Source organism: Nymphaea colorata, chromosome 13 (genome assembly GCF_008831285.2).
Source record: "Nymphaea colorata isolate Beijing-Zhang1983 chromosome 13, ASM883128v2, whole genome shotgun sequence".
Classification (NCBI taxonomy): domain Eukaryota; kingdom Viridiplantae; phylum Streptophyta; class Magnoliopsida; order Nymphaeales; family Nymphaeaceae; genus Nymphaea; species Nymphaea colorata.
The window spans coordinates 17,308,139-17,321,070 of NC_045150.1; positions in this window are offsets into that span (position 1 = coordinate 17,308,139).

A 12,932-nucleotide genomic window follows, 5' to 3' on the forward strand; every position below is an offset into this window, starting at 1 on the left:
TTTTATTGAAGGCAATTTTTTTTATTGAAGACATAGCACATGGAAATAATTTTTCAAACATCCTAATTTTTATACTATTAAGCATCATTGCAAACTATACTGACAACAAACCACTATTATTTAGAAGATAAAATGAACAAGCAACCCAGTCAAATCTTAGAATAAAAGGCATAAAAGTTCTCATTATTCTAGTCCTAAAAATTCTGGTAGATCTTGGAATGGTTTTCGCATAACAAGGCCATTTCAGTAATGTTCCAGCCACATCGCCAGCCCTTTTATTTGCAATCACCTGAAAAGGGAAGATGGGGTGAGAAATTCGGAAAGTATTCCATACAATGGATGCTATTTACTTATTCCAAATTATGTTAAGTAATTTGAAAGTCTTGTGTCACTACTGCACGAAACTGAGAGGCTCAATATATGGTTTCAAGAACAAATATGCACACAGAGACATTTAACAGTCACAAATACAACATTCATGAATATGAGAGAGAGTTCAGTATGCCACTCCGTGTATGTAACAAGCGTGTGCCGGATGTGGACCATACTATGATATGCACATTTTCTTTCACGCCCAAACATTACATATGCATGTGCATGAGATAACAAATAGGTACGAAATAGCAAAGAAGTATGATATAATGTTTATGGGACAATAAAACATTTACGAGATAATGAGATAACAAACAAACAAACGGATGTTTGAGATAACACTAATTGTTTATGAGATTACTAAAGATTTATGAGATAATGAGATAACAGATGGATGTATGAATGTAGATTGACAATGCCTTTCCAATGCTTGTCTAGAATTCATTTATGCTTGGCGTGAAAACTCCTTAACTGGCATTATTTTTTACATGTATAACCACCACCTTTAAAGCAGCTTCCCAATTATTATTGCAAAGTTTTTCCATATAACTGTTTTATACATTCACTGAAATAAGCATGTCAGGCCATGTAATTGTTAGGTAGTTTAGTTTCTCTACTAATCTCATATACTTTGTATCATCCATGATGCATTCTCAATCATTTTTAGGCAGGTATATGTGTTCTTCCATTGGTTTATCAACAGACTTTGCATCTATATGACCAGGTTTTTCAATAATATTGACAGCATACTTCCTTTGTGCTACATGAATTCCCTATTTGCTTCTAGCAAGTTCAAGACGTTAGAAAAATTTCAGTTTTTCGAAATCTTTCATATGCAAAATATAAGTAATTCTTGAACTTGTTGATCTCTTCATCCTTATTTCTTATAATGATAAGGTCATCTACATACCAAGACATTAATAAAACTATCACCTTGGGAAAGTGTGAATAGCAAGTAACTAACCTTTGATTGTAGAAACCCATAGCTTCTAAGCGCAATTGAGAACTTGATAAACCAGTTTTGTGAAGCCTATTAGAGTCTATAGGATGATTTGTTTGATTTACAAATTCCATTTTTCCCTTGTAAGCCATATCCTTTAGATAGAACAACTTCAAGCAAGCCACCACGTAAAAATGTATTGTAGACATTCATCTGATATGGACTCCAATTCAATTTTGTGGCAATGGTAAGCATCTCATAGACACTAATTTGGTAACTAGTACATAAGTTTCATTATAGTTCAGCCCCTCTATTTGCCCATGTCATTTTAGTACCAAGCATGCCTTGAACCTTTCAATAGTTCCATCTGATATATGTTTCATCCAATATACCCACTTGCAACCAATTGATCCAACACTAGGTGCACAACGAGTAAGAGCCCATGTTCTCTTGTCTTCTAATGCTTTAGCTTAAGCTCATATAGTTTAATGCTAGAACTCGTGCTTTACTACTTCAAAATATGATAGAGGTTAAGACAAATGTGAAACAATAGGCCAAGATGATTCATGAGTAAGAGAAAGCCTTTGAAAGGACATAGAATTGACCTCTTCTCAGTAACTATTTGCTTGATCATTGTTGTGAGCAATTAGAGGAGGTAGTCGGATGACTTTGCTTAATATTGCTAATGTCATCAACACTTTATTTTTGTCACATATTTTTCTTTATAGTTTGATCAATAATTGGCAGCTGAAGAAAAAGAATTTTAGGCTGATTTTAGATTGATTGAAAAAGAATATTTTTAAAAAAAATTAAAATCTTGACCGATAAAACTTCTATGAGTATCAAAATCATATACATTATATTTTTTGTTTAAGCATACCACCAAAATAATACATCTTCTTGATCTTTGATCAAATTTTGTTTAGGTTTGATGATCGTTGCATTGTAGAGAAAACCAAAAAGTCACATTACGTAAAAACATGTTTTCTTAAAAATAGCATTTCACATAGTATTTTTCATTTCAATAGTGGAGTTGTAAGACAAATTGCTGTTTGAATACATTTTGCCCAAAATGTCATAGATAAATTGAATTCAAATCTTAATATTTGAGCTATATCTAAAATGTATTGTTGCTTCCTCTTCACAACACTATTACACTGGGGTGTATAGGGACAACTAAGTTCATGGATTACACCTTTTTTCAACAAAAAAAATCTTTATGTTCTTGGTTTAAGAATTTTGTGCCACTACCATACTTGACTTTTAAGATGTTACCTTTGTATTTTCTAATAAAAAACTTAAAAAAAATTTACCTGTCAATTTGTTTTCATATTTAAGCTTTATAGAAAGTATCAACAATGCACAAGTGATCATCCACAATACTAGTGAAACAATGTAAGTTAGTTATGGATGACAAAGAGTTAACTCCACATAGATAAATATGTAAGAGTTGAAATGCAGTTTTCATTGATATGCAACTAGAAGTGAAAGGTAATCTGGTTTTCTTAGCAATTGAGCAAAGATCACAAGTATTTCGATTTAGTCATATATTTTTATCATAAACAGAGAATATTTTGTGTCTAGATTCAGATAGGTGTTCTAATATCTTAGGCCAGTCTTCATAACTAAAACAAAATGAAAAAAAGTGGCTAAATTGAAAAGTATTGCACTGCATTTTTTATGTAATAGAGCCCATTTCTTACATCACCCAAGATAAACATCATTTTGGTCTCCAGGTCATATAAAACACGTCTAAGCACATCAAATGAAATAGAACATTTTGAGGCTTCAACCAGTTTTGTGACAGAAATGAAATCGAACTTGAATTATGTATATAATAGATATTATTAAGATTCAAAAGAGGATTAATCATGACATTTTCTTGACAATGAACATCAATTTTCCATTAGGAGATGACATTATCTGGATGAATGAGAGATGAAATGGAGCAATTCTTGTGACTACTTGCTCCATTGTTGATTAGGTAAGGGTTTCTAGGTATATGATTACTAGTGAAACTTGCAAGAGACATGGAAGATTCTTTTTTCATCAACTTCAACAATCAATTGTACTTGCCTAAAGTGAAGGAGGGTGTAGCATTTTTCTTGCCATGAAACAAATTCTTTGAAAAAGTTGCAACAAAGTTTGCAGTGGCATTAGAAATAGTTGTGGAATTTTTATCATATCCCTTGTTAGGGTTCGATTTAGACACCTTCACTTTTGATGGATGGTTGTGCAACTTGAAACAATGGTCATGATTATGGCATTTGACACAACAGTAAGAACAGACTCACCCTTTGGTTCTTGGAATCACACTTTAGAAACTGCACCAACCATTCTTTTTATTGAATTTCAAAACTTTTTGCATCACTCCCTATGAGCAGAATACCACATGAGGCCAAGTAGGCCTTGAAGTTCACGTAGTATGCTAATATAGAAAATGCATCTTCATTATTCTTGCTCATCACTATCTTAATTTGAAATTTGCAGGTACTTTGGTAGAAACATTCTTGTAAATCTAAAAGTACTTTTCTCTCTATGGTAGTATATATAACACTATTTTCTATTTCAAGAGAAAATGAGTTGATGATCTAGGACAAGATCATATAATTGGAATGAGACCTCAACAAACATTTTAGACAAAAAACCTCAAGCATTGGCAATGAACCATTGATGAATGATATTTTGTTCTTAATGGCAAGTGCCATTATCATTGACCATGTCCAAGTGCCATAGCTATTACCGTCGAGATTGTAATTCACAACAAAGCTCATGGGTTGTCCGAATCATGCATAAAATAAGGGATCTCAAATTCTATGTAGAGGTCAGGCAAATGATTTGAACTAGAGGTGTTTGAGTTTTCTCTAGTCAGTGAATTCATATTTGCATTTGTTTTTGCCATATATTGAACTAGATGGAAGAGCAAGTAGTGATGACAAGATGATGATTAGTAAATAACCACATAGCGGTCAATAAGGGACCAATATCATGCTCAAAGAAAAAGAGCTTAGAGCTCTCATACCATAGTAAAATAAAAACTATGGAAAACAAAGCACAAGTAGAACAGAGTGAAGCAGGGTAGTAGATCAAAACAGAAAGCACATACACATGCAATGAAGACGCTAAATAGCACTTCCTTGGTTAGTAAACTCTTATAGTGTACAAGAAATTTGTTGAAAAGAATCAAATGATATCTGCCCTAATTACAATAAATGCCCTTATAAACAATTAATAAAACTATTTTTTGCTCTTTACAATTAAATTTATTTGCTGGAAATGATTCTTATCTTAATAAAAAATTATTTGTACAATAGTTCGCCACTACCCAATGCCTCTAGACACTCTAGTGGATGAACAAACATTTATGTAACTTCTCGTTGTGCCACACCATGCTAACAGTTACAAGTCCTCATTGGTCTACATGTATTATTTAGGAGGGGAAAAAAATCTAAATATGCCTAAAGATTTGAAATGGCAAATGACCAAATTTTGTAAGAAGACCATTAAAACATATTTCTTTATCTTGTTTTTTTTTTCTTCAAAACAACATCAACATTTCTCAACACATTCATCACATAATTACTAGTCTATCTTGATCTAGCATGCCACACAAAATTTGAAATTGTAGTTGGATAGGAACTAGCAAATAAAGATTCAAACTTATGAGATTGGAGAACTTTATTCCAGCCAATTGCTTGTTTATCCATTAGGTATTGTCTTTACCCCTCCCCCTCTCCAAACTGCACTTTCTTGTTCATCTCATCCTTAACCTAAAAAAAATAGATTTGTTAACTAAATATTGTACTTCTTATCTTTGCATATCTTAGATATAGATACCTCTTACTTCATTTCTAAAACATGGTCATGGGTTAATAGAAACCTCTTACTTTTTATTTGAAGTTCCATTTTGCCTTAATTTGCCATTGGGACATTCACATTATTGCCTAATATCACACCAACTAAACCAACACACTCACATTTGCCATCAAACAATGACCTAAAGTCACAACATAATGCACAGTACTTGTATTTGGATGCCATTGATTGCCTTGCTTTGACTTCAGAGTATTTGCCATGAATGCCTCTAGTAACTTCTAGCAATCTTGGCCATTTTATTCCTCCTACCACATAATTGACCAATTACTTGACCTTTCTATCCATACAGAACTTGGATGTATACCTTTTCCTACACTCTCGGGTCATTTATCACCTCTACTACAGCCTCTACTTTTGCCAAGGCTGCACCTATTTTGAGCAAAGAAGGCAACTATTGATGACCCACTTGCTGATTGTGGATTTCCATTGAAGAGTTCTAATCACTTCTCTTGATTTATTATAATATCTTGCATTTCACAGAATGAGGGAAGAGATTTCGAAGTTGTCATAGTTATGACAAAAACTTTATATTCATTCCCTAAGCCACTAAGTACATGCATATATAACTAAATCATCCTCCTTTATGACTTCAACAACTAAACAAAGTGAATCAGTTAGGAACTTCAGATGGCTGAGATAGTCAACCACGGATTCTTCACACTTAGACACATTTTGGCAATCGTGGTTGAGCTGAAGAATTTATAAAATTTGATTATGAGACAAATGCTTGCTCAAGGAATATAAGGCTTATGTTTTATGATGGACAATTTGAATCATGTGTTTTGATCATTTTGCGCTTCATATTTTATTAACTAACGATTACCATCATGATCAACCTCATGATATGCTTGATAAACACTACCGGCTTCAGCATGATCATCAGTCCTTTTACTGCATTTGATGCATTATCTTGAGAACGATGTCATCTTCTCATAGTAGATCTACATATACACTTATATCTGCATTGTCATTGAATTATAACAAGAATAAAATACTGAAGTGTTTTTCTAAGTTGGTGTTTCCAAGCGCACCTTCATTTGGGGGCACTACGTACATAAGTTATACTATGATTGAACATATTACTGCATATTTGAGCAGTTTGTCCTATATATCAACCACAATAAAAGACATCTTCAACATATCTGCCGTTGCTATTAATCTTTCCCACTTCCACTTCCTGCTTGAGGTTTAGATTCCAAGACACTTCCCCTTGTCAGCAAATTGAAACGCGTGAACGGATTATGATCACAGAAATGAACGCTATATATGCCATTTCACAGTGTTTTTGCACTGAACCCGTCTTTACTAACTTCCCTCATACCATTATCTTCCGATTTCATCCCCATCCATGAAATACTGTGACATCCCAGTTTTCCGTACGAACCGCATTTCCGTCAGCTAATTGACATGCGGTAGCATGTGAGGAGGCGCTCGTATACTAGTTAATCTCTGCAAATTGTCATATTCCAATTTCTCCCTCATGCATGAAATACCAACTACAGTCTGTGGGAAAGGGTTGGGATATTTTCCAAACCATCATTAATTTCCTATACATAGGACTCAAACGAACCACATTTCCAATATCTTTTAAGACACTAAGGACTTGTTTCTTACCTGCAGACCCACCCAGTTTCAATGTCCACCTACAGGATGCCTTTGTTGGTTGGTGTTTGGCATTCAGAAAATAGTTAGCCTTTAGAAGAGCTCTTGCATTTTCTAAAGGAGAAAACTGCATTCGGATTCACACCATTGATATCTAATCTGGTTAATTGAATATTTGTCGTGAAGCTTTGGCTATGGTTTAAAACATGTGAGGAACAGGAGTGCCTTATTACGTGACCAGAAAATAGAAAATGAAGGCCCCAATCGGTAACAAATAAGCGCCGGACCAGTCTACTTCGTTTAAAATGTTGAATTGTACAGTAAAATTAAACTGAACAATTATGTACTGAAGCTCCAACAGCGAGCATTGAAAGAGTTCCTCTTGCTCTTCCTTTACTACGCCGGACTGGTCTGCTTCGTTTAAAATTAAGCTGAACGTGGTGGTCGGCACATGCTCACCTGCGATGTCTTAGTTTTCTTAGTCTTTCTCGGGTTGTACATCAGAGAAAAAAAGCACTGAATAGTTGATATGAACATAACCATGAACAAAGTCCACTGACAAGAAACTGAAAGCACTGCCCACCTGTGTAGTAAAGGAAGAGGGAGATGAGAACTCTCACTGCAGTTAAGATCATGTAGAAGACGTGGAAAGTGATTGGGCTGGGAAAATGGATGTGTTGAGAAGAGCAAGCCCGACCACCACGTTCAGCTTAGCCATGCTGTTTCGTGAAGGCGTCAAACCCCCTTCATCTTTTGGACAAATTAAATGAGAAGCTTTCAGAAAGAAGCAATTCACAATGAGAGAAAGAGAAAACTTTGGGAGGAAGCAATCGACAAGGAGGAACAATGCATGGGGTGTTTGCAGCTGGTGACTCTCACCATCCGATCGTGGGGCTGATGTCAACGGTGCAGCCTGCCGGCTCCTCAGTCCGCCTTCTACCAACTCAACGTCCATCTCCGTCATCGGCGAAGGTGATGTTCCAAAGACTTCGTCTTGCCCGTCCGCCTCTAAGGCCTCCTCTTGGCGGATCTCAATGGACAGGTCCTCGGACGCACGCGATGGGGATGCAAGAGGAGGGTTCTCCTTGTTGTCTTCTGGATTATCAGAACTCGGTTCAAAGAGGCATCGTAAGGCCTGGATGAAAGTACTGGCATATAAGACGACCTCCAGAACTTCCCTCTGCGATTCTCCTTCTCTCAATGGCAAGGAAGCGAGCAAAGATCTGCCGATTTAACAAACGCTGGCAATTTCGGGGAAATTTCTCGATGGGTCGATCGATGTCAGAAAATTAGCAGAAGGAATTAGGCAAATGTGTAAGTTTTATTTTACTTGTATATAGACACAGGTAGCTGGCGGATGGTAGAAGGTGTGCCGTTGAATCGAGCTTTTCAAGTCAAGTTTTCAACTCCAGACGTGAATTTTATAAGGATCGAAAATTCCGTGTGTTTTAAAGGGCGCCGATCTGGTGGTAATTATTATTTACAATTTGGGGCCTATATTTTCAGATATTCAGCCAAAATCAAGCCTCTAATTAATGCCACATTGAACGGTTGCTTGAGGGCTAAGGAAAAATCACTTCAAAAGATAAGTGGGATGTCAATACCAATGGATTGGATTTGAATCACATATTATCATACTTGATTTTTTGGATATTCATATATTCGGATATAAAAACAGATTTATATATGAATGAAAGAACTTATATATCATATTCAAATCTAACTTTTAAATTTGAAATCCAAATATATATATATATATATATATATATATATATATTTATATATATATATAGACACACTCCACATCCAAATCTAGTATTTGGATTTTCAATATCCAACTTAAGATTAATGGTCCAAATCTGGTCCCGGTTTAATCCTAGTCTAGATCTTGTCCAACCAGTCAACTGTGTCATAAGTTTGCAGCTCTTGTTGTTTTGTAATATGATTCTCTCACCTTCTCCCACCTGTTGCTTTGATACAGGACTAAATTCGTATCTCTCTCACACTAAGGCCCTGGTGGTTTAATTAAGTTCCTTTTCAGAACGGACACACACTTTCTCTCTCTCTCTCTCACCCAAAAAGTTCATCTCTGTTTCCCTCTTCCCTCCATCCCCAAACGTTGAATCTTAAATCGTGTCTCTCTCTTCCCTCCATCCCCAAACGTTGAATCTTAAATCGTTTCTCTCTCTTCCCTTTCCGCACTCCCCAAATGTTCATAAAAATGTTCCGTCAAATGGTTTTTCCTTCTCAAAGTAAAACCATCACACCGAACCGCTAGAACGTCAACTTTTTGCTCTAAAGCATAGAGAATTAATAAGCATCAAGTAGCATATGAAGTTTTGATTTTATGAAATAGAGGTGGCCCCACGCTGCCAGCCTAGAAAATGAAAGGCCATGAGGGCTACATAGTTGGCCACCTTCACTGGATTTTTAGAAAATGAAAGGCCATAAGTCCTTGTTCATGATTTTTGAAACTGTATGCTGAACAAATATGCTGGAAAGGTTTAATTCTCCACCTTGACTGTGTTCTTTGATGATACCCCAACAAACCAGACTATATGAAAAACCTGATAACATATAACTCATTTTAAAATCACTGCATTAAACAATACTGCTGTTGATTTCGCTATACATATATGTATGCTTCTATGTTTGGAAATAATTTTATGCATGTGCATCAACAAAATCATTGTATTTCTTAGCTTGCACGCCTATTACCTGTTCATTTCAAATAAGTGTCTTTCCCCAAATTATCTCCAAGAACCTCAAGCCAGTTCATTAATCTTCCCTTCCCCACAACTACGGAGATCATCTTTCTATAAGTCAAACTGAAGTCCTACAAATTAAAAGTGAACACTAATGTTGCTCCACATAAGCTAACACTATATCATCAATATGTCATTTAGTTAGTCAACCATGCTGATTGCTCCATGTCTCTCAGATATGCATCTAGATCCTCGACCTCTACAACCACGTCCCCTGACGTCCAAGAATTAGTACAACAACTACCGTATGAGCAATATTAATTTTATCACAATTAATTCAAACTCAAGCTAAGAAGTGAGTAGAAAATTCGCCTGAAAAATGAAAGGTGAATCACTTCTACCATGTAAATACTGTTGCTATCATACTAATATCACCTAACTAATTAAGAAACCACATTTAAATTATTGCTTCTGAGTACCTACTTTTCGAGGAATTAACAACCAAATTGAAGCACTCAATTTTACCCTTTTTTTGGAACAATTTGTACCGGTGCAAAAGAAATCTAGCCATATAAAGAATTTTAGGGAAAAGAGGAAAATTCTCATGCCAACATCTGGGCAGGACTATAGAAAAATAAATCAATGCCTCCTTTGGCCCCTCCAAACAATGCATCAACCCGTTGCGCATCATCACAAGCCCAACTTGCCTCGTCCACCACCACTCCTTTCTTCCCCTTGCAATATCTTGCGAGTTTCAGATGACGCACAAGAGAAAAATCAGGGTTGCGATGGAATCAACTGGACACAACAGGGAAGGATGTAAATGGATGGAACAAAGCATCGTGCTCTTCTTCATTTCACATATTCAAACCCTTTCTGTACAAAATTAATTACAGGCATAAAAGAATATTTTTTGTTACAACACAATCATGCCTTCAACCTTCTAGAGACTTCCACATGTGTGACAAGGAACACCATGATTCAATTTTATGGTTTTACAATGGGCGTAAAGAAAACAGAGTTAATAACACGGCTTTAAGAATTAGTTTTCATTTTTCATGACACCCCTCCTTCAAACTGGTGAATGAGGTCTCCAAAACCCAGTTTGAGCTTTTAAAATTTAACTTGATCTTTGACAAGGGACTCGGTGAATAGATCAGCCAGATGTAAGTACGATGGAACATAGCTTGTGACAATTGTTCCATTTTTTACTTGCTCATGCACTAGATGGCAGTCGATCTCCCCATGCTTGGTCTGTTCATGTAAAATTGAGCTCACTGTCATTTGTAATGCTGATCTCATCACAAAGATGCTGTGCTGGTGAAGGAGGCACTTGGAGATCTTTTAGAAGACATCTTATCCATATAAGTTCACAGCAGTAGTTGCACGATATTTTTATTTCGGCTGAGAAGCGAGATACTATGCACAGTTTTTATGTTTTCAAAAGATTAGACATTCTCTTAATTAAGCATAGTAACCAGAGATTGATTTTTTGGTGTCTTTTCAAGCTCCATAGTTGGCATCAAAATACGCGGTAAGCTTGAAATTGTCATCTACTGGAAGAAAAATTCCATGACCGGGTGAAGTTTGAGATAACGTAATACCTTTATAGCAGAATTGTAGTGAGTAGTCGGTTTCTGCATATGGTGGCTAGGAAAGTAAATAGCAAAAACTATTTCTGGCCTGGTTATAGTCAGATATATAAGATGCCCCACAAGTCTTCGAAACAGTGAAGGATTTTTTAAATCTTATCCATCATTGGCAGCAAGGGTTTGACAAGGTTCCTTGGGATCCTCAGATGGCTTGGCATTGAAAAGGCTTAATTCATCAATAATGCCACAAGAATACTTGCACTGTGACGAAAATATTCATTTCTTCCCATTGCTAAGCTCTAGGCGAAGGAAATATTTTAAGTTGCCCATGTCTTTCATGCAAAATCTTTTGCCAAGATACATTTGAAGTTTTCTAGGTATTCCATATCATTCCTGCAACAATGAGAGCATTGATGTACACCAAAATTACCATGAACACCCTTTCTCTTTGATATGCACACAGTGTGTAATCATACTTGGATTGCATAAAACTATAGCTCACCACTTCTGACGAGAACTTCAAGAACCTGTTTTGAGGAGCATGTTTCAGCCCATAGATAAACTTGTTTAGTTTGCACAATTTTGTTTCTCCTTTTTCGCAATAACTAGGAGGCAGTGTCATGTAAATTTCTTCATTCAATTTCCTGTTTAGAAAGAAGTTATACACATCCATTAGTTGCAGCACCCAATTTCGTTCTACAGCTATTGCAATCAAACAACAAATAATAACAAGTTTGGCGGCAGCAGCATAGGTCTCATGGAAATCCAAGCCTTCCACTTGTGCATACCCTTTGGCCACTAATATGGCTTTCAACCTTGCTATTTCACCATTCGCCTTATACTTGATCCGATAAACTCACTTGCAGCTGATGGGTTTGACATGATTTGAAGGGGTGACTAGGGTCCAAGTATTGTTTGATTCCACTGCCATAATTTCTTCTTGCATAGCTCTTTTCCAATTTGTCTGTTGCTCTGCCAGACTAAAGGATGAAGGTTTGGTTTGAAGAAAGATATTCAACAGGAAGCTTTTAAGAGCAGCTGAAAAATGGGAAAAAGACAACTTATGACAAACGATACCTTGTGGAAGCCCTTTTCCATGATGGTGATGGACTATGTGAATCAGGATGGACCATACCACAGTAAAAATCCTTCCATAAAATGGATGGCTTGATATTCTTGATGATTTACAGACTGACTGTTGAGGACTTGGTAGAGTTTCTAGGGAAGTATTTGTTTCAACCTCATCACTTGATTCTAAAAGAATTTCAGGTGGTTGTTCAATGTTTGTACAATCAGTAGTCATGACATCATCTTGGCTTTCATTCAGTTCACAAGAACAAGGGCCTTGCTCACTTGAATTTCTGCTCTCAAGTGTATGATTGTCATCAAATGTGAGAGGAATAACTGGAAAATGTGAGACTTTGCTCCGATCCTTTGAGAAATTGAAGGGAAATTCAGTTTCATTGAAGACCATATCCCTACAAACAAATTCTTTTTTGGTTTCCAAATCAAGTAGATTGTATCCTTTTTGTTCAATAGGATACCCAATGAACACAACTCGCTGAACCTTGTGACTAGGGATAACAGATCGGATTCGGATAGAGAAGTCATATCCGAACCCAAAATCCAATTTTACAATCTGAATCTGATTTTTATATTTATATCTGAATCCAAATTTTGAACCAGATTTTGCTAATTTTCAAATTTTAGTAGCAGTAGATATACGATATTTGTCTAAAAATGAATTTGATCCAAATTTGCATATGAATTCGATTGGATATTTATGTATATCTGAATCTGAATTCGTATATAATTGGATGCCATTTATTAAATCTGAATCCAATC